General features: G+C 41.7%; 1 pseudogene; it reads right to left on the bottom strand.

Annotated features, from left to right (window-relative positions):
• LOC114685734 overlaps positions 1-23,937 on the bottom strand; it is a 318,181-nt pseudogene that overhangs the window by 215,379 nt on the left and 78,865 nt on the right.

Here is a 23,937-nt window from a genome sequence, read left to right as displayed (position 1 = left end):
CGGGGAGGTGTAAACAAGGAAACTGGAATTTTGTCACTTTACATCCTCTGACCATCCTGCCCTGGCACCATCTGGGAACAGGGAGCCTGTGCTGCTGGAGTCCCTTCACCTAAAGCCTCTCATCACCTTCCCCTGTTGCAGGGGTGTGGTAAGGAGGAGAGGTGGGCTGAGGAAATGCCATGCATTTGATTTCTTGATTTCTTCTTCAATTGCAGTAAAGGGCTAAGACCTAAAACAGGACTTGTCAGCCTGGTCCATTTATTTTTTAAAATTACACCTCTTAATTTCTACTCAAATCTATGGACTCTGGGTATATAGTCAGATAGTATTTTGTGGGCTAATTTGAGATAATACCTATATATTAGAAGCAAATACCAATTAAGGAAGGCTTACCACTCTTTCTCTATCCTGATTCGTGTGCTTGTCTGACTTTTTGGGGGCTTCAGCTGCCTTTTATCTATACATAGCCATGACTGGCTCTAGAGAATGATGATTGGCTATTTCAGAATGATGAGTAGCGGCTGTGCTCTGTGGTCAGGGAGAAGTCCTGACCCACTGTGAGGAAGTAAAGTGAGATATCCAGGTAAGGGAGTATCTGCCTGTGAAATGTTTTCTCTTCTAGGGCAATCCTTTCTACACAATTCACAGGGCAGGGCACAATCAATGATGTAGTAGTTCTGAAAAGCTGAATTGATGAAGTTAGAGTCAATGTCACTGTGCCCTGTGGTCTTCTCTGGACTGAAACTACTAGTTAGATGGACAAAACACATTCAAGAGGACACTTTCAGAAAGAGGGGAAGTGTAAACCTAATGAGCAGGTATAAGCTGGTACACATTTACCAAAACAAAGAAAAAAAATGTGCCCTGAAAAATGGCAAGTTTTACTGTACTGAGGATACTCCAAAAAAAGTGTGGCTGAAATGGAGAAAGAAAAATGCAACCTAAAGCTCGCTGGCCAGTAAGCTCGCTGGCCAGTAAGCCGGCATTTCACGACCCCAGAGGCTAGAATGCATAGTTACCAAGGCTCCTCATTACAGGATTCCAGTGATATGGAGAGTGAGAAACAACGAAAAGCAAACCCTTCACTCACACCACACACCTTGACACACACACATACACCTTGACACACACACACACACCTGGAGCTACTCTTTACCATACTCCAATCCTTGAGGAAAAAAAAAAAACATACTTTCTCCAAAGTTCGCCTCTATATCCAAGAAGAAGATACTAGCTGGAAAAATTCTGCAATGTGTTTTAGAGTCTTGAGTGAGATGCAAGAACAGAACCAGCTCCACATGCTTTGAGAGAGCACCCATATGTGCACAGTTAGTCTAGACCCCATCCCAATTTAGTTGGCTCCAAATTTTAAATAATTATCAAACAAAGAGGACAATTAAAGCTGCTAACACTGTCTTTTCTTTAGTGTAACTTAAAAAGTAAGCAAATAAAAAACTAAAAAGTTATTCTACCATACTATCACTACCTAATGTTGGCTGAAATGATCATATCCCACATCTTTCAGGCCCTTTCATTTCTCCAGATACAGTAAACAAAATTCTTTGAAGGTAAAACTTTGTGTTCTCATTTCAAACATTTTAGGTCATATACTCATCTCAAGTATTAAGTAGCCATTAAAAAAACAATAAAATCACACACACACACACACACACACACACACACACACAATGAAAACAAGACATAGGCGATCCCATCAACTGGGCATGAAATGAAAAGTTAATTTCCAAAGTCAAATTCGATGGCATCTTTGAGGGAGTTGGTAATCTGAGTCAGAGAAAAACAGGAAGGCAAGTTCCCATGATACCTCTTGTTAGGAGAAGGAGAAGGAAGAAGAGGACAAGGAGATGATACCTGAGCTGGCCACATTGGCCCCCTTTGCCATGTGATGTCCCCATCATGTTATAGCAGCGTACAGTTAAGGTCCATTATGGAACAACTCTTGGTCCAGAGAACAGAATTTCTGGCCTTGGTAGAAAGCAAACATTCAAGTTAGACTAGGCCAATGACCTGGCTAAGGGACCATGCCTTTGATAGGTAGGTTCATCTTAAGCCATACTAAAGAGATAAGTGGATAATCATTCCTTCAATGAGATGTTGTACTTTTCTTTCTCCAAATTCCAGCCTTCTAGAGTAGCTCCTACAACCAAGCAGCCATGAGTTGCAGCTGGGTCTATCTACCTTTGAATTCTAACTCAGAAAGGTGACTTTTTCTTTTCTGTCTTCATTGGATGTAGACTAGAACCTAAGTATGCTTTCTCTGGTACTATGGACTTGCTTGTTCTTTTTCTAAAGCCCCCTCCCTGCCATATAGCTGACATCCATGCCAACTTAACATAAAGGGTATGGGGTTTGGTTTGGTTTTTCCTTCTCTCCATTATTTTCCTCCTCTGAGCAGCTGTTCTGAACGACTTGCCTGATCTGGGAGGTTTTCTTTCCAACTTTACTAAAAGTATCCTTGAGCTTCCATTTAAGTCTATCCTTAAATTGTCTTACTAATGAGAATAGGTACCCCAAGAAGGGACCCTGATTTCTCAAGTGTCACTTATAGCAGAAGGCTCCAGATGCAAAACCCCAGTCTGGACCTCCTGTTCCCCAGCACTGTTACCCATGGTAACAAGGAATCTTCTCTTACATCTTCGTTCTTAGGAGAATTCCAATCAACATAGCTCCTCTGTTTTAGTATTTCAGAACAGTCTAAAAATATTGAAGTAAAATTGACACTCTGCTGGTGTCCAAATAAGCATCACTTGTGTGCATCATACTATTTTACAGAAGCAGGCTCCCTAGTCCCTACAACAATAACATGCTGCTCATTAGCTGGAAAATGTAAGGCACGTGCCACCATCATGTAGTCAGAACAGAACTAACCATTTTAGTACAAAAACTGGACAATACATACCCAAAAATGTTACTTCTCATAAAGCTTAACGCTGTAATCGCTTGCATTGAGACTCTGGATCGATAAACAAGATTCTGTATTCTGCTGTCCTTCTCATGACTACACTCAATGTGGTGAAATAGGCACTGCCTCTCCTCTCCTGATACATGCAGGAGGTTTTGGAAAGTTAGCAACATAGTAGCTATCTGATCCCTTAAGGATGAACACATCTACTGAGTAGCAAATTCAATTCTAGAAATCTATTCCGAGTAGAGAATGAAAGAATTATCTGAATCCATTTTGGTGATAAATCTAAGAGGTATCTGTAGTAGGAAATAACTTCAACACACAAAAGCGTACCTCCATTAATGATAATTTATGATACACTTATACACTGGAATGTATATAATATAATGATATAATAACATAAACATTAAGATTATATCCCTCAACAAGTTACTGATATAGTAATTCTGAGCAGCGAACAGGGAATTCTGAACTACAGAGGCAGTGTGGTCCCATTTTTTTATATATGCATGTATATGTATGCAGGAAGATCTATGCAGCTACAAATATAGAGAGATAGGCCAGAAGGGAACCAATCCCAATGCCTAGCCTATCCCTCAGGGTGGTAGCAGCAGTTGTTCAACACAAGTACAATGACTTCAGTGAGTCTGGAGGGCTGCTAAGGGTTTCCTGGCAGGAGAGAGAGCCTGAGCCTTGGCCACAGAGGCTGGGCAATATTAGATCACACACAGATGGGGAGAAAAGGGCCAAGGCAAACATGTGGTGCTCTGACTTGCTTAGGGAGTTGCAAATGGAAGCTAGATGAACAAAATGTAAACCAATTTTGGTCTTTGGTTTGAGTTTTATAAAGTTGTCTTAGAAAGCTAAGTTAGAAACACAAATAGGAGCCAGGTTATAGAGCCTTCTGAGGCCCAGGCATAGAGGGCTCTCTACAGACCTACCCTGAGTGGGAATAAACCTTATTCAACTATTTTCTTGTTGCTGGGGACCTCAAAATTGCTTTCTCATGCCCCACTTACTCCCATTCCCTTGACTGTGTGTGAAGGAGTTCAGAAAGGAGGATTGTATTCCTCACCTAACCAGCCATTTCTGCCTGGGTTTAGCTATGGGGCTTTTAAGTCATGGGTTTCATTTGGAAATAGATTAAACTGAATGCCTTCTTTCACACAAAACAGTGAAATAAATGAGAAACACAAAAGCTGTTTCAAAGTCTAGTTCCTGCAGCTGATCCTATAGATGACTCTGCAACTAAAAGGATGGACATTGCCCTATTATTTAAAGATACTTCTTAGGAAGTAACTTTTTTTTTTTTTTTTTTTTTTTTTTTTTTTTTTTTTTTTTGGAGACAGGGTTTCTCTGTGTAGCTTTGCACCTTTCCTGGATCTCGCTCTGTAGACCAGGCGCGGCCTCGAACACATCTTATGGCTCCCTCCAATGCAAACATGGGAAATGTCATATGAACAGATAACACTTTCTAATCTAGAATGTCTTTCCAAGAAGGAAATCAAGGCTGTCACCAGAGATGCAGAGAGCCAGCTACCTGGTAACCAGATTGTGATGAGAACCAGACACATTTTGATCACAGTATGGCAGGTACCCTACTCCCAAAAAATTACCTCTGTTGGAAAATAACACAGTTGAACTGTAAAAAACCCATGACACATACATTGTGGTGGAATCAGATAATGTCCTGCTGAGTAATTTCAAGGTGAATTGCTTGTGATGGTCAGGGGTTAGGGGAACTTCTAAACTTTGCAGCTGTGACCTACAGAACATTCTGTACACATCTTAGCACACATGCAGATGAATGTAAAACTGATTTAATGGAAGGAACACTTGCCTTGGCTGCTTGTGCACACACTAACAATTATTTTACTTCACTTTTTAAAAACACTATTCAGAATTCACAGAAGTGACTTCCTTATCCATGCCCTACCCTATGAGTCACTATTTGCAATTTCTTCCAGAAAGCAGCCCATCTGACTGCCTCCTTCCAGATACTGTTTTTTTTTTCCTTTCTTGAGATAAAATGCCCAAAAGCACATCTCATGAGCTATTCAAAGTCAGAAATCAAATGATTCAAGGTCATGACTCAAAAGGAATACTCAGAAATGATAGAAAAGATGCTATTATCTAAGTCTAAATTCAGACGTCCATGGCACAGGATACGGTAAAATGAGAAGAGTCCAACAAAAGGCCGTCTGGTATCTCACAGTCACAACCAGCCACATGCTGACGGAGGAGCAAAAGTAGTGACTAAAGACAGAGTTAGATTGACTGTCACCTTGGGTGTGTTGTGTGTGTGTGTGTGTGTGTGTGTGTGTGTGTGTAGAGCACACACGCTTTGACACTTGAAAAGCCCATCTTCTATCCAGCATAGATTCTAACTTTTCTTCAGAACTAGGAGCTGCAGAGAATCTTGGGCCCCAGTCTCACTCAGAGAGAACAGAGATCCAAATCCTACTGGTTAGAATCATCATCATCATCATCATCTTCCATCACATCACCACCACCACCACCACCATACCACACCACCACCACCACCACCACCACCACCACCACCACCACCACCATTTCCAGAAGCAGCAGCAGCACAGCTGGTCTCAACTGCTGACGTCTGACCTTACCTGATTGCTAGTGATACATACCATCTTGAGGCTGGCCTCTACCCAACCAACTTTACCCAGAGTGGGTTAGGGCAAACCCCTGGCCAGACATTCCTAATGCTGTTTCCACACAGCACCGGGCTGAAGGACAGGGTCAAGCCCAGGAGAAGGGTGCTGTTGGGAACCGAGTGCAGGCCCGGGTCTGAATTGGGAAAGCAAAGAAGGAAGAAGATTCTAAAGTGAAGAGCCAGAGCACGGGAGAACCCATGGTGAAGAGGAAGCAGATTATCCTGAGATCTGTGAGGTGTGGTGTGATGAACACAAGCTTGGAATTTATCCAAAGAGGAAGTGGGTGCCTACAAGGGGTTCTAACCAGGTTTGAGGGAAACAAGCGTGGAGGACAAGTAGGGACAGAGCAGAGGAGGCCCATGTGGAAGTGGGATGGTGGTGGATGGTGGTGTCGGGAGCACGGCAGTGACAGTGACAGTGACAGAGCGATCAGGACACCTGAGGACACTGAGGCGTTCCAGTGGCAGAGCATGTGAGGCGGTGGCTGACGATGACAGGTTTCAGGCCTGTCCCCTGGGTCAATGGCACAGAGGGATCAGCTACAGCAGCAAACTGGAGGACAGCAGAAACTAATGAACCTTTGCTTTTTAAAAAAAGTTTTTCTTTTTCTTTATGCCAGGAGCCAAGTTTTTCATGCTAGCCACTGCTCTTATGAGAATGGAAGAATGTGACTTTAACCGCTGAGGAGTCATGAGCAGTCACAGATTCGGTGTGGTTATTTTCCACTTTCGCTCTTCAATGTCATCATTAATTCTTATGCCATAAGGCCCTGTCTAGCCAAGGTCTATAATCTTTGAAGAGGCCCCTTACAATATTTTAGTGCCAATTAATTTTAAGTCAAAAGGAAAACAATAATAACACATATATAATAGTGAAATCAGCATGGATATATTCTTTATAACAGCACAGTTATGAAAACACAAAGCTTAATAATGTCTTGTAGAGTAAAGGTCTCACAAAGGCAAATGCAAGCAGTACCCACCAAAGTCACGGCATGGCTAGAGGCACATACAGATCCCTACCATGTCCACAGCTGTCACTCTGTTGATATCTATCAGTTACTCACCTGTCCCTTAGTATCTTACTACAAATGACCAGCATCTCAATGTCACCATCTCACTAAGACCTTTCTCCATCCACTATTTTATCAGTAGTTTAAACCCTGTATCAAAGCTCTGTCTAGATCCAGAGACCTGCTCGGCAGATGTGGGACCCTGCTGCATTTCTAGAAATAATTTGTGTCAAACAATAAAAGAGCCTTAAAATATCAAGCCATTTAACACTGGCCTTGTCTTCTGTGAATTAGTCCTCACTAAATAACCAAATGAAAATATGAGGATGTTCACCATGGTGCGATTTCTCACTAAAAATGGAAACATCCCTAAATATCTTTCCCAAAAGAGTCTAGTAAATTAATTACAGTCAATCCAGCCATGAAATAATGATATCATTATATCTCTGTTGTTGTGGAAACATAAGCGTAATATATTAAATATAAAGAATATAATATAAAAATAGTACAGTTTAATCCTATTTTAATACCAAAAAATATGGAAAGAAATATGATTTTATCTTGGTGGCAGAATAATGGATGGTTATTAGTTTTGCTTCCCTGCATTTTAAGACTTTTCAAAAATGAGTATAACTTCAGTCTGAAATTTAAAAAAGATGCTGAGAATGTATACAGTCTGATTTCAGGTTACACTGCAGACATTTCTCTGTGGAATTCACTAAACATACGTGCAAAGATGCAGCCATGTGGGACTTCATTCAGGTAGCTGGCATGGTGCATGCCTCTACACCCAGCACTTGGAAGATGAAGTGGGAGGATCATACCTCTGGGGCTAACCTCAGTCTCCTTTATGTGCAGACAGTCTCTAATCCACAAGATGGAGTTGCCTGTGGCAGCCCTTCCTTCCAAAAGTAGCTAAATATAAGAGAGTCTACAGAAACGGTTCTTAAGCAGTGGCCCGATGCTATCCGAATGTGTTCTAAGCTCGGTTCCTACTTATGCTTTGTTTATGCTTGTTTCATATGAAGGCATATTTCATAAGGCTGAGGAGCTAAAGAATGGAGAAATGTAACTGAGCTGTCTAAAGGCCAGTGGTGCTACTCTTTTGTTATCTGACTGTTGAAACATCAGACCTCAAGAAATTAGACTCTCGCCAAAAGTTTCCTGCTGGAGAGGAAAATGCTGAAGTCTCAGAGGCACCAGGAGGAGGAACTTTCCTTCTGGAGAGAGACCTTAAGGACAGTCTGGAAGCAAAGGCAGTGTAGGCAGGAGACCACACCCTGCTTGACTGTTTAGTTAGGAACATCTCTTGCTTCCTATTTAAATCTCACTCTCATTTCAGAAAACATGAAGACAGACTTGAGGGAGTCTGAGTCTTTTTATCTCTCTTCCCAAAGAGCCCACATTGAATAAATCTCTTTACTTTTCCTGCTTTTCACTATTAAGAAAGAAAGGAAAGAGGGAAGGGAGGGAGGGAGGGAGGGAGAGAGGGAGGAGGAGGAAGGGGAGGGAGGGAAGAAGGGAGGAAGGGAGGGAGGAGGAGGAAGGAGGAAGGGGAGGAAGCAATCTTCCATACCAACCTGATTTTTTTTCCTTCATTCCACTATGTAGCTAGCCACCTTTAAAGAGTCATCACTGTATCTGGATAAAGACTGGTTTGTTTTACTTTGCTAACGTTGTTTAGAACCCAATTCTATTTTAAAACATAGAACAAACTGATCACTAGAAAACAGACCATGTGTTTGGAAGCCCCAGCAGTGTCAGATGAGCCTGACAGCTGCAAAGAGCTTACTCCGCATGCTCCCCTCATGGGAACTCTGAAGTACACTGGGCAGCCATCCTCTGTACTCTGTCCTATCACCTTGCTCTATTACTCTTTCCCAATCCTTTAAATTTTGAAAGGGCCCATAGAGGCGGCCCAGGCTGGCCCAGAACTGGCAGTCCTGCCAAAAGCTTCCAAGACCAACCTACAGGATGTCAAGGTTCGAGAATGCCCAGGGAAAAACAAGACCATCAGAAAGGAATGAAGGAACAGGCTGGGGTGTTCTTCAGTGGATGGCACACACTTAGCATGACAGGGCCCTGGGTTCTATCTCCAGGATGCACTCTCTCTCTCTTGCACACACACACACACACACACACACACACACACACACACACACACGCACACACACACGAAGTGGGAGTACAGGGGAAAGAATTATGAAATTAAAGCTCAATTATTCTCAAATGAGTCTTGCTGGCAGGAAAATTAAAACAGAAATGTATAACACCATGCCCGCTTGCAAAACTTATTGATCAATCATATCATGTGACAGTGGAAAAGTCTACACTGTGAAACTTTTATGAATAAATTATTAACAATATTAGATTAAATTAAATTCAGACCATGTGTGGGGCATATGTATAACATGAATGAATTTCATATTTCCATCTAGTCTCATCTCTAAGATATTTCATTACCTACTTAGAGATATGTAAGTATTTCAAGATCTAAACATACCCTAAATCCTAAACACTTCTGGTACAAATATTTCATAAAAGTGATAGTGAATTTATATTTCAAACTAGAAAAATTTTTAGAATGAGAAAGTTACAATTTCCTTAATTCTCTGTCCAAATAGTGAGGGAATAAAACCTGACTAGGAAGAAATCCTTTGACCCATACTGCCAAGTCTCTTAATCTAACCCATATCCCTTCTTATCAAAGTCTTCTTCTATCCTCTTTTAAAGAGCTGGTAGCCAATATAGGCTAGAAGCAGTCTTTAGAACAGATGGTGGTACTGGTGGGGATGTGGCACATGGGCAGAGCACTTGGCCAGCATGCATGTTGTCCTGGCTCCAACCTTCAACACTGCCACCAACCAACCAACCAACCAATCAACCAACACATAAGTCAAAACTCCACTTCATTACGGCTTAAATATAAGACATAGCACAGGCTTGTGTGTTGAATACTCTAGATCATGTTTCTATCTCAAGACATTCTAGATAGCAAAGGGATTCTGGTTGGAGACAGCAGGTCCCTGGTATCTAAGAAGGGTGTATCCTGCCCTGGACCTTTCTTCTTTCTGTTTCCTCTCCAGAGGTAAAATCCTTCCTGTGCCATATGTTCAAACCACAGTAACACTTTGTAGCAGGACACAGGGCTTTGCAGCCAGGGACTGAATCCCTGGAACCTCCTTCAAGTTGTTCTCTCAGAAATTTTTCTCACAATATAAAGGTAGCCAATACACTCACCATAAAAGAACAGATGGTGGAAAATTCCTAGTATTACTAGTTTAATAGTTAGGATCACCATATTAGTTAAATTAAAAATAAGTCTCCATTTCACAGCTGCTTTGAAGCTGGAAGCCACCTGGGCATTTGTAGAGCTTGATGGCACAGGATCATGAGGATCACACTGAGACCTATCCAGAGCTGGTCAGTCGTGTGCTATAAATAGAATCCAGGTTTTCAAGTGTCTTTCAAGAGCTGTGTGCCCTACGGAAATGCACATTTAAGCACAATCAAAATCAGCACAGGAAAGTAAGTATAAACTCAACAGGCCCCAGCTCTGTACCTAGGGATCATTGGGAGAGAGTGTTTAACATGCCAGCCACACGCCGGCCTCTGGATTTCCACTCTGAACTTCGAGTTACCCAGAAGTTCCCCAAGTGCATCTGACACACACAGTCAAGGTCAGGAATCAATAGACTAGATTACATAAGACAGAAGAGTGAAGAAACCAGACTTCCATTTTAAAAGATGCAAGTCATTCTTCTTACTCACTCTATGAAAAAAAAAAAAAAAAAAAAAACATGGGAATATGCAATTATAAAGCTCAAAATAGCTTCTTCAGAAGGAAAAATATGATTCACACTTCTAAAGATGCTCAGGCCACAGCTGCAATCTGTTCTTGTGGCCCAAACCCTTGGAAATCCAAATTAAGGGAAGCCACAGTAGGCTCGAGTGCTTGCTGAACTTCCTTCTGCACTGTTCTGTTCCTCCACACAGGTCAGATATCCTCTCTGGTAAGCAGGAGCAAGGCCACTCAGAGAGAGAAACCTGTGGCTGTGCTGACCAGATAACCCAGCTTGCAGCCGACCCTGCACAAAACTCTGCTTCTAGACTGCTGTTCGTGCAGCTTGCTGGAGGTGAGGGCATCTGTGGAGAAATTTTGTTTTTCATTGGTCCCTCCAAATCTTTCCTGGAGCTCTGCCTGTAATCAGACAGACATGAAGAGAAATCTTGGTGCTAAAATCTGAGATGTTTCCTCTAAAGGGGGAGAAGGGAGAGGGTGAGGCAAGCTCAGGACTGTCTAGAGAGAGTTGGGACATAATAGATTGTGAAGCCACACTGCTGTATATTCTGAAATACAAGATTAATAATAGATCATGTTTCCTCTTTGGGATCACATTGATACTTTCTAATTCACATATGAACCAATGGCTGCTCACCGGATTACTCTGGGGAAGACAGGGATGAAGAGACGAGACGCTCTATGTACCTCCCTGCCAGATAGGTTGGAAGAAAAAAAGTGTTTGAGAGAGTCTATGGTAAGATGCCAAGTTCAGGGAAAAAAAAAAAAAACAGTGATGTGATTTTGTAATTGATCATAAAGCAAACAGCAACAACTGCTTACTGAGTGCAAACTGTGTATATGAACCACAGGGTGAGAGTCCTCAAGGAGATTACAGTCAATAAGGAGCACAGGACAATAAAGAATAGGAAATTGGCTGATAGCACTGCATACAGTTCACAGCAAGAGACACAAGAGCTGACTGCAACTAAGGTCTGTCTGTCCCCATCTACTTGACCTTGTCTGCCTCACCTTTCTGTGTCTCTGGTTTCTCATGGGTAAATGTAAACACAGATAACCTGTGCTTAGTGTTGACCTCAGGGAATTCTCTACTTTACAGAAAACATCGAATAGATAGATAGCAAGCTTTTAAAAAGAAACTTCTAATCTACCCCATCCAAAGCAGATTTCTACACCCTGAGGCTACAGGCCAAGGGTGGGGAATAAAAGGCCTTCTAGATCTGTGGCTCCCCCATCCCTGGGGACTCTCTGTAGGGAAAGGACCTCAGGAGTGTCAGACTTTCACTGTGAGCATGCTTCTCTTCTATGGTGGCCTGCTGTTTTGTGTTTTTTTTTTTTTAAAATCCGGCTTTATGCTTAAACATTGCTCTATTTTTGTCTATATTCCCTTCAATGTTAATCTAACTTTACACTCGGACTTTGGAGGTCATGGTCTGGTCTATATGATTCTATAATAAATGCTGGAATAGTGCCTGTTGCTCTGGAAGAAATAAGCAAGCCAAAGATCCCGAAGCTCCATGCTTGGGGATTTGAATCAGCTGGCATCTCTGAGACCAGGGGGAAGGAGGATTTGACAATACCCCTTTTTGGAGTAACTATAATACTGACTAATTCTGTAGATGGAATGTGATGACAATATTCACGTAAACAACCCCTTTGAGGACTGGGATCTATTAATTTTATGTCATTTATTTTATGTTTTCCCTTTCATAAGAAGCCACATGTCCTAGATCATAGCTGCTCATGTGGATAGCCATGGACTTCAGGCAAGCCACACCCACAGACATAGGGCAGTCTAGATGTGAAGGTGGTGTACATTTGTCAAAAGAAGGACCCTGAGAAGCACCCCTGATCCAAAGGAGGCAGAGAGCCTCTCTCCAACCTCTGCTGGTCAGGACAGAGAGATGCCTCCTCAGTCATGGTGTTTGCGGACTCCGCAAGGCCTCTTGGACTTACTAGGCTGGTTCATCCCTCACAGAGAAAAGGCCAGCAGCACCAAATTCAATATGAAGGTGTTTGCCAGTTTGTTTCCTTTTGTGAGGGTCTATGTACTGAACCCAGGTCATGTGTCTGCATTCCCAGCCTTTGAGTGGTTTGTTTATTTATTGATTTTACTTTTTCTTCACATATTTTGAAACCTTTGTGTGTCTGTGTGTTGCTGGCCATAAGAAAACATATTTTTCATAATCTAATCACCAGGTATGTGTGGTATGTGTGTGCGTGAGAGTGAGAGTGAGAAGTGAGAGAGAGAGAGAAGAGAGAGAGAGAGAGAGAGAGAGAGAAGAGAGAGGAAGAAGGACAGAACACAAATGCTAATTGTGGCAAACAACTAAAATCATATTTTGTGAGTCTGAGTGAAAGTCTATTGTTTGGCTGTGTCTGCAAAGCTGACTTGTTGCAATACTTTCAGGGGTGAGCCTTTTTAGAGGCAATTTCTGACTCATACTGTTATCAGAGAGTCAGTGGTTCTCTTAGTTGGCTCCTGGGAAAGGCTGAGCTCCACCCCTTCACACATCCCACTTGTCTCATACAGTTCTCCTGCCTCTTCCACTTTTTAGTCTAGGAGTCTCTGGGAAGCCCGTGCCGGATGTGGTCCCTTGATTTTGAACTTCACAAAATGCTAAAACTGAAAGAAGAAATGCATCTGTTCTTTGTAAATTACCTGGTCTCAGTGTGTCCTGCTGTAAAAGCTTAGACTAGAGCTCCACAGGCTTGGGGGGGCGGGGGAGTACTTAATGCAGTATTTTTTTATTGGTATTCTTTATCAAGCTTTCATTACCGATTTTGGTCTTTTTCTTTCTAATGAACCCTTCAATCATTCTGTGACATTTGTACGCTAATTCCCCTTGCTACTTACTGCAGGATCAGATAAAAGCCAGCACACCAATTTGAGACAGTTTACACACTTTCCACATATTAATGTTTTCCTATGAGGAATAAAGTGTCTGCTTGTTTATTTTTTAGTAGAGCCTTTATAGTTTCCTTTACCCTTCTAAGGACCTTTCCATTGGGATTATTGTCATTGCCACCTCTACTAGAATCCTTCCTTCTACTGTATAATGACCAAAGCGCCAATGACATACAGAAAAGCTACTAAGTTAGTTTCTCCAGCATCTACTCTCCAATGTAGGTCAGTCCTAACAGCTTTTCCTTGGGTTCTGCAGGGAATTCTAGACAGAAAGCCTTGTTATGCATAATTTACAACACTGTTCCGATGAAACTCTGTTGTGTTCTCCTGACCAAGGTGAAATAATACATGTGAATGTCAGCATCTTATTGCATTCTACTTTGGTTTACAGTTTTAAATATAATGCTAATTTCTTGGTGTATAGCAGCTTTTTTTTAATGATAAGAAGATGACCCTAAGCTACAAAGGTGGCTCAGTTGGTCAAGTGTGTGACTTACAAACAGGAGCACCTGACTTGCATGCTCAGAACCCACATAACAAAAAAAGCCAGGAGTGAAGGAGCAAGCCTGTAATTCCAGAGCTGGGGAGCAGGAATGGCAGAGCCTGGGACTCACTGGTCAGCCAGCCTGGATTACTTGGTGCATGGCAGGCTGGTGAGAGACCTGATTTAAAAAGCAAAACGGAGCTAGAGAGGTGGCTCAGCATGTAAGAATACTTGCAGAGGACTCAGGTTAGGTCCCAGTACCCACATAGTAGGTCAAAACTGTCCATTGTGTGATATTGTGTTCCCCAAAATATTGTGCATTCTAATAAACTTATCTGGGTCAGAGAACAGAACAGCCACATATTAAACATAGAGGTTAGGTAGCCTTTAATCCTAGCATTGCAGAGGCAGAAATTTGTCTGGATCTCTGTGAGTCAAAGGCCACATTGGAAACAGCCAGGAAGGTAACACATGCCTTTAATCCCAAGAAGTGAGCCTTTAATCCCAGGGAGCGATGACAGAAAGCAGAAAGTATATAAGGCATGAAGACCAGGAACTAGAATAGAAGCATTTGGCTGGTTAAGCTTTCAGTTTTTTGAGCAGCAGTTCAGCTGAGATTCATTCTGGATGAGGACTCAGAGGCATCCAGTCTAAGGAACAGGATCAGCTGAGGAATTGTGAAGTGAGGTAGCTGTGGCTTGTTCTGCTTCTCTGATCTTCCAGCATTCACCCCAATACCTGGCTCCAGGTTTGATTTTATTAATAAGACCTTCTAAGATTTCTGCTATAGTCCATGTCTGGTATTAAATGTCAAAAAGTATTGATTTAATGTTAAAATAAAATCAGTGTTGGATTTCTATGGAGCTTATTCCTGTGAGATGGTGCACTGTTCTGTTTTATACAAACTAGATACACAAACACACACAGCCTTACAAATGAAATTCAGAGTCAAATCCAGTGTCCACTAGAGGTAAATACAAGGCTTCTATAACACATACTTTGCAAAGACAAATCAATAGCATTTTTAGTTTATTTTTACTTATTAATGTATGTTAGTTTAAAAAAAAAATCTTAAATTTTTGAAATTTCAACTTTCAAGGGAAATTGACCACAAAGAATAAACAAAAACAAACAAACAAACAAAAACAAATGTTATCAAGAAGTCAGAGTGGAACAAAAAAGACAGACAAATGCTCCCAGCGTTTTGAGGCAGATGGAGGAGAGGACCAGGAGAGCCCAGCACACCTGAAGCTGGGGATGCATCTTGAGAAGGGTTTCTGTGGCACGGAAGGAGCAGACAGGGGAGGCCAGCCTTCTTCAACAGGCCTGTATCTCTCTCTTCCCTATAAGCCTGAGCAAACTGCAGGTTCACGTCACAATCTGAAACCCACTCAAATGTGCAACAGGAGCAGACCCTGGTGTTTCCAGTTCACATATCATTTCTCAATAGCACAAAATGTAAGTGCTAATAAAAACCCTAGAGTAAAATAAAAAGCCTGGTACAAATAACGTACTTTCCTCTATTTATAATGGAGATGTGCTGGATGTAATGTCCTTTTAAAATGTCAAGTTTAATTTCTCTTCACAATCAAGTCTTTGGAGGATAAACATTTTATTGTAACTTCAGAAACCTCTAGGATAATTGCTTCACAAACATGAACAAACCACAGAGGTGAAAGTTTATGAAATCTAGACGGTGCAGAAGAGCTAGCTTTGCCGTCACATACATCTCGGCATCTCCTAGTCTGTGTACAGCCTGATGCAAATCCCCTGCACACGAGTATTTCCCAATCAACAAAGATCTTCCTGTTACGGTCCCTTGCCCAATTATCAAATGATTGTGTCTATAGGAGGAATGATGATGATCTCATGTCTCAGATGGGGCAGGGGTCGGGTAAAGAGTGAGACAAGGTAAACCACCTTGACAGAAATATATACACATCATCCATGCCTACTCAGGGATTTGGACTCTGAATGCAGATTCTAAAATCAAGTTCTTGTAATGATACCATTATAAATCATGCCAGGACTTGTATAAGTATTGTAAAAAACCATCTCAATCACTTTGATATTTTTTTCCATGGACCAAACTACATGTAATTTTCTCTAACTAAATTTGAATTTAAGTCGGGTGGTGGTGGTGGTGGTGGTGGTGGTGGTGGTGGTGGTGGTGGTGGTGGTGCACGCCTTTAATCCAGCACTCAGGAGGCAGAGGCGGATCTCTGTGAGTTTGAGGCCAGCCTGGGCTACCAAGTGAGTTCCAGGAAAGGCGCAAAGCTACACAGAGAAACCCTGTCTCGAAACAAAAAAAAAAAAAACAAAAAAAAATTGAATTTAAGTATTTATTTTGTATTTCCTTTTCATTTTGAACGTTGAAATTGCACAAGAAAGTCAAATACAATATAAAAATTCCAGGCAGAATCAAGATCTGACAGGCTTTAGCTTTTTAAGGGTTAAGAGCACAAGCTAGTATTAGGAGGGGGGCAAAGTCCTTAATAGATTTAATTGCTAAAATCTAATTTTCTGGTCCCTTCTCCAACCAGAACATTGAGTCTAAGAACGAGAGTGATGGATTGTAGCTCTCATCATTTGCAAACACCAATGTCCCAGAGTTAAGTGCCTGCTCTAATTGCTGCTGCACGCCGAGGAGTCCTTCCACGTGCTCAGTGTGTGATTTTTACTTGCTAAAGCAGAAGTGTCTAGGTGATAAATGGAGCACGGTGCTCCACTCAGCACCACTGGTGCATTATAATAAATACTGCCCCCCCCAAAGACAAAGGCTGGAAGTGATCATTATTTTCATGGTGTGATCTAAGTTTCTTCCTTGCTAATTTTTCCAAACAGAAGTCATTATTTGATCTAACTGTAAGTGGTTGAAGAGGTAAAGATAGGAAAACTGAGGGAATAAGGGAGCCTTTCATCACAAATGTGTCCATTCTGTCCTTCCAAACACACCTTGGACTGACATACAGAAGCATTTTGAGGAGACAGGAATATCCATTTGCTAACATGAGCATAATGTAGTGAAGCCCCAGTCCTTGGTGATGAAAAAGAAATGCATTATAGTCAACTTCATTTTTCTGCAACCTTTAATATTGCCACACAAAACAAAATCCTTAGTTCATTTGCCCAATTCTCAGTAAAGACGAAAACAGGGCAGTATTTGACCATAATTTGTTGTAGTTTTCTGCATCAGTAAGAAAAATGCAGAAAAGCCTTTTCAAATATAAGGACAGAAAGGGTTCCAAGTCATTATATCTCCATCAGAACAGAACTCTGATGCTCTTAGCTATGGTGAGCATCTGGTAGTGACATGCAAAGGGAGGTTGATGTACTTCCAGTCTAATTAGCAGCAATGGCTGGGCTGACCTGGGCCAGCCCCATTCCCTGTTCCAACATCTAGGGTGGGCAGAGAGGCCAAGATGTGAGCCTTTGATACATACAAAGTAGTTTGTAGCATGGCTTCTAGAAACATGTTCACACGCAGAGACGTAACCCTCAGGAAAATAGCCACCACACCATGTGACAGGAGCCACCATTCTGCTACCAATAGACTACAAGTGGAAAGAAGTGGGATTCGTGAGGGTATGGCTGATGGGTTAATCAGCCCTGGACCTAACTGACTCGGCCCTCATTCAATCAGCTGGAATTTCTATTTGACTGTAGCTGAAATCATCCTCACTGCTGCATTATCAGCGTGAGGCTTGTAGGATGTCAGCTTGGCACTGTTCCTGGATCTATATATTAGCATTCTTAGAAGTTCTTCTCACACTCAGTAAACAATCAAATCCTAGAAGTAATGTCCATGACTAGGACACCATTTTGTGTATCAAAGTCCTTCTATTGGTTCCCACAGCCTTTATGGTCAGATCCAAACCCCTCCAGATGACAAATACGTATGATTTCACATCCACATCTGCAGCTGGCATCTCCTCCATTTGCTTGTTCCCCTAAACCCTCCTCTTAACTATACAGAACTATATAGATACATTTTCTGTACCCTCAAGATGCCCACAGGCTGACTGGAGTGTCCTTTTACATGAATTAATGATTGCAAAATTTCTTTTCCCTCTGCAGTATTTTGTTGACATTAGACTAATATCTCTAAGAGGCAGTGTTTTCTCTGAACCCTTAGAATTTCAACCCAATTTTTCCTTGCTGGGATTTTCAACAGCCACATGGACCATCCCCCTAGCCAGACATATTTGTTTATTCTTGGAGTTCTACTACACTTAGTTCTTATGATCCCTACATTCGAAAGCTCGTATGCCTCTCTAGCACAACAGTGGATAAGGATCCAGGCCCTCCTGAGGCTATCATGTGTTTCTATCTGTTTCTCTCGCCCTCTATCCTTCTACCTCTAATCTCTTATCCCTCTCTCCTCAAGAGTTCCCTGTCATAAAAATGTGGGAGCTGGTCTACCACACACTCCTTCCCACCCCTGCCCATTCCGAAAAACAGAAAGGGAAAAATACTGCCTCCTAGAGATGTAGTCTGATGTCAACAAAATAATTTTTACTATCATTAATCATGTGAAGGACACTCCAGTTAGCGTGTGGGCATCTTGAAGATACAGAAAATGTTTTAAATTCAAGCCACATTGCAGGGCGGTGGTGGGGCTTGCCCGGTGGTGGTGGTGGTGGTGGGTGGTGGTGGTGGTGGTGGTGGTGGCGTACACCTTTAATCCCAGAAACAAGACAGGTGGATCTCTTTGAGTTCAAGGCCAGCCTGGCTACAGAATGAGTTCCGGGAAAAGGCTCCAAAGCTACACAGAGAAACCCTGTTTCAAAACAAAACAAAACAATTCATACAACAGTGACTATTAAGATTCTAGCATGTAGAAAAGGTGTTTACAAGTTCAACAGGTAAGTGATTACTCTATTTGTAGCAGAAATTAAGTTTTCATTCATCCATTTGTTTGGGGACAAATGTTATAACAACAAAAACAGCACAGCTATCTCTTTGTTTCTCTCTACTTGAGAGCTAACATCTTCCCAAGGACTCAGTCCTGCAGCAATCATATGGATTGCCTATGTTCTTCCTCCGACAAGAGGAGGGCACCACCCCCTTCCTGCCTCCTTCACTAACTCCAAGCAAACAAACACATATTTCCTATGTTGAAAGCTTAGTCCTCCCTCTCCATCAGTTTTATTCTTGTCACTGGGATTGCCAATTATACATCCTGACTCTGGGTACATGTGATCACATCCAGCTTTGTAAGGATTTTTTGTGAGTTTTAAACCTGAAACTGAGAAAAACATGTCTTCCTCTCAAAAGGGCCTCATGAAGAAGGCATGTTAAAAAGAATGTTCTTTGCTGTCTGTGGGGGGAAAGCATCCTCAACCCCTTAGAAACACAAATCCAAGGATGTTCAAGTACCTTACTTAAAATGATGTAGTGTTTGGATACGACCTATGCATAGCTGTCCATATACCCGGAATGATTTCTAGATGGCTTACAATAATTAACACACTGTAAGTGGTGCATAAATAGTCATTGTTGTACTAAACAACAATGAGAAGGGAAATATTTGTGCATATTCAGTATGGATGAAATTTACTTTCCAAATAGTTTAAATCCACAGTTGGATGGTTCTATGGAGCCATACTCTATGTCCATGGAGGCTGACTACAGTAAATTCAAGCCACAAGTAGAGTGAAGAAACAAAGTCATTGTACCAGCTCCCACTAAAGTAGAAACAATATCCCTCACTCCCATAACCTTCAGTTTCCTTATGGAAAGCAAGACTGGGCCACTTGCAAGGAAACAAGAAGAATCCTACTGGTGTTTCAACTAAAGCAATGTTCATTAGTTATTTAAGCTCCAAAAACTGCGTAACAGGTATTATTTTATAGATGAGGGATCAGAAACACAAAATAATGGAGGAGCATGCTGAGACACCCAACAAGTGGCTGAGCTGTGTTTCAAGGAGGCTCCTCAGACCTCCAAATGCCACCATTCTCTTTCCTGCCTCATTCTGCACAGGTCCTTGGGCATGCTGAGTGCCAGTTCAGTGAGTGACCATACACTGTGTCATCAGGGCAGACCTACTTCATTAATAAACACAGATATTATTGATCTTGAGTGTTACAGACTTCAGTTAAATAACCTTGACAAAGTGTTCTGAGAACAGAAATGGATGTTATTTTAAGCCATACTATTAGAGATAATATTTGCCTCTCTGACATCCCAATAACTAGGAAGCAGAATAGCGTGTGTGTATATTTAAGCAACCTAAAAAGAAAATGTTCACATATATTTGGTATCTGTAATTTAGTATGTTTGCTTTAGATACAAAATTATATATTGGCACTTCGAAACTAGATTTCTTCAAGAGACCTAAAATTAAAAATAAGGATAAATAATTTCTAGAAAATTAAATTTGTCTATCTGTAAACATCTTTTTGCCCTCACCCATTAGATTTTTAACTGGGAGCTTCTTTTGGTCTCAGAACTAGTTAACATAGTTAAACTGACCATGGTTTTCAAGGTCAATTATTCACTTAACTCTGAGAAGGTCTCAGAACTGTGAACTCTAGAGTGAGAAGGGGCACAAAAAAAGCAAATAAACGAAAAGAAGATGAACTTGCATGTGAAACTAATTTGCCTTTGAAGAAAAATAGGTATCTCCTTCAACATAAGGGTGCATTCAAATTTGTTTTTCATATTAGTAACTTATTTAATATGGCACTGGGCAAAAGGCAATCCATTTAAAAAGCAATTTTCCTCTTACCATGGGGTGTTTTATCATTTGATGTCTAGCATTCAATCAGAGTGCAGCTGTCCTTTCATATTTTATGAGCAGAAAACAACTCAGTTGGGCATGTTTCCCTTCAGAGACGTGAAAACACTATAAGCCTTGAAAGATGCCCAGAACAGCCTTGCAGATGATAGCTAGCAGGAGGTCAAATTGGAAAGTCAAACTTGAAACCATCAAAATATTTGAAAAAAATGTTCTGTATCACAATAGGAATTATTTCAAACACATAATAAATTTAAAATCACAGGATAGGTTATCAGTCGTACCTCATCTTTTTACTTTCTGAAGTTTAAGAAAATTCTGGAAGTTCCTGGGAAGAGAAACCTATCTGCTTCACCTATATTTCAGTATGCAACCCATTATAAATGTTCAGTAGAATTTTACTGAGCAAAGGGATACAAGTATCCTTATCTCAGGTGAAGGGATAGTACCACCACTCTGCCACTCAACTCCCTCCTCCATGCAGAGGCAGCTTGAGCACCTGCAGTGATCTGTACAGAATGCCAAGGACTTTTCTTCATCAGAAGCTGGGAGATGGAAGAAGAGCAGTTGCACCACTGTGCCAGGGCCATGGGTTATTTGTCTTTATCTTTATCCTGTTATCTCAGTCCACAGGAGTGGGGTTCCATCATTATCCTGAATACAATGGCAAGATCAAATCAACACTGCCGGAATCTAGAACCTGTGACATCTTCCAACTCAACCTCAGCAACAAACAAGAGCATAAACTTGCTAGATGGCTGCGGCCTCAGACTCCTGCCACTTTGGTTCCTTTCCTTTACCAGGATGGCCACACTGACCAGAAGGCCAGCTCAGGTCAGGTCAGGTCCACATTTGCCCTATCCACAACCCACTCCAGAATCTGATCATGCCTCCCAAGCCAGTCCCTTCAGGTTGAGTATTATGCCTCTAACAGCCTCCTCACACTGACATTTCTGCATTTTCAGATCCACAGTGAAGACAATACTTAGATCTTCACGCCAAATGCTACCGTTCTAGGTGTTCTATTCTGGGGACCAGGAGTGGCTAAAAGAGCACAATGACTCTGGTGAGTAATTACCAGAGAGAATACAGTTCCTCTGCATTGCCAACATCTCATTCCCTGCCACCATGCCACTTTTCTGGCAGACAGTGACATCAGGACAAAGGAGATGAACAGAAAGCAGTACAGGGAAACATCACGGCACCAGAGTACCCCTCCTGTTTCCCTCAGGATGAGAGCAAGATGCCAACATATGGTACAGGGAAGAGGGAAAGGGTGGGTGAAAATACAATGCAGTTCACTAACTTGAACACAGAACGCCTGGTGTCTCTACATTTTCTAGAAATGGAAAGATTCAGATGGCACTGGAAGTAAGTGACTTTAAACAAACAGTTCCCTCCACAAAACTGAGATAAACACTACATTGTTATCAGATGGAGAGACTCCGTGGGGGTTGTTTGATTTAGGTCTTACATACTTAAGCTGAACAAACAGTAAGGATACCAAAGATAACAATCTCCATTAGGAAGAGGCAGACAACTTAGATCAGGGATCCCTGAGAGCTGAAATCTCAAGTGACTCAGTGAAGAGCACAGATGAGCAGACTCCTCTAGGTAGGCTGGCCCAGTCCTAATGTAACTCTCCTGTACCCTCATATGCAATGACCTTCCTCGACAGTTCCATTGCCAAGGTTGACTTCTTTACCCAACGGGCAGCCAACGGAAGATGATTGGCTCCTGCTTAGTCCAACACCTCAACTCGTTAGTTTTTTTCTTTATTAATTTCTAAATTTTCTCAACAGTACCTACAGCCTGCTCTCAAATGTAAATAAAGCATAGCTCCTTTTCAATTTAATCATCAGGCTCCTTCCCATTAATGACTCTATACCATTATTTTAAGCTCCCAAAGCAGGTGGCCATATATCTGTGCTTTTCACAACAGAACCGCACACCACCCCCAACGTTTTCCTGATATACACAGTCTTCTCTAGCACTAGTGTTATTAAGCCAAAGAGGAAGGATTTGTATGTGTATGCCAGTTCAGTGGATGGTAGAAAAAGTGAGAATTGGCTGCTTTAATGAGACTCGACATTGGCAAGGAAAACGGAAGCAGATTACGTCATATCCGCCATGCTGAAGCTGGAGCACACCAGTGGGCCACCAGGCCAGACATTATTGTCTCTTTTCCTGGATGTCCTCTCGTACATTTGGTAATGTGAATAAGAAAAAGAGCCCAAAGCACATCTCTGGCCAATTTTTCATTCTCAGATACCCATTTTCTTCAATAATTCTTTCTTTTTTAGAGTAAATATTCCCCACAACTGAAACACTGGTAACAAGAGAATTTCATTAAAGTATTCAATTTTTTCTTTATAGAGAAAAATTGTTTTGGAAGAAAGTAAAGGAAATGGTCTACAAAAAAAACCCTAAAAACTAGAATACAAGGAAAAAACAGATCTTTTACCTAACCAACAGTGAGGCAGTTTGTGATATGTACTCATTTTTACAAAATTGGAAACTCTGCCACAATACCCGCTGAGTTCTCTCTTCCTGTAGCCTTTAACGTTTCTCTACAGAGCAGACATGTAGAAACACATACACACGGAAACCTGAGCCAGAGAACGGACCATGGTAAAGGCATGTGAAGGTGTCAGCACTCTGGAAATCCAACACATGGGTGGGGGCTCAACCGGGAAGCTGAGTGCTGCCAGATTTTACCCAGTGCATATACATTCGTACTTACGCAGCTCGCCCACTTTCAGGATCTCACAGAGCATCTTGGTCAGTTCTATGCTGCTGCGGCCAAAGGGACACTCGTGTTTATCCTCTCGACTGCTGTTCTCAAGCACAATCTGTGTAGAGAAGAGGAAAGTGGTCAGAGAAGGAATTCTGTGACCAAACACATGGCTTACTACAATAAAGACATAAGAAGAATCACCCTGATCTATGGGCCATCCTCAGCCAATGACTACTGGGGCCTTGACTAAATAGAACACAGAGAATATAGCACTAAGGCTGTGATACTGCTTAAGTCTCCTACAGCCTCTGACATTCAGGAATATGTTTTGCTTGGCTTGGTGGTTTTCATTTGCACAGAGGTACCTGGGAAGAGTTTTTTAAGATGAACCAATACAGATTTACAACTTAAGTGACAGGACATCACATCACCCTTGTCTCCCAGGCCATCTCTCTTCCGTAGGAACAGTATCTCTGTACAACTTCAACTTCAACATTCCCATGGTTTATTTCCTGCTAAAAGTTCCTTATTTTTGCATGGTCTTACTGAACCATGCCTGGGGAACACATGAAGTAGACCAACAAGAACTTCCCTGAGAGTTCCCCAACTAAATGAGTGGTTTATTTTTCTTGCCAACTTGATTGGATCATA

The sequence above is a fragment of the Peromyscus leucopus genome, unplaced genomic scaffold (assembly GCF_004664715.2).
Source record: "Peromyscus leucopus breed LL Stock unplaced genomic scaffold, UCI_PerLeu_2.1 scaffold_113, whole genome shotgun sequence".
Taxonomy (NCBI): domain Eukaryota; kingdom Metazoa; phylum Chordata; class Mammalia; order Rodentia; family Cricetidae; genus Peromyscus; species Peromyscus leucopus.
The sequence above is the reverse complement of the archived record's forward strand: the minus strand, read 5'-3'. Positions and strand labels throughout refer to the sequence as shown.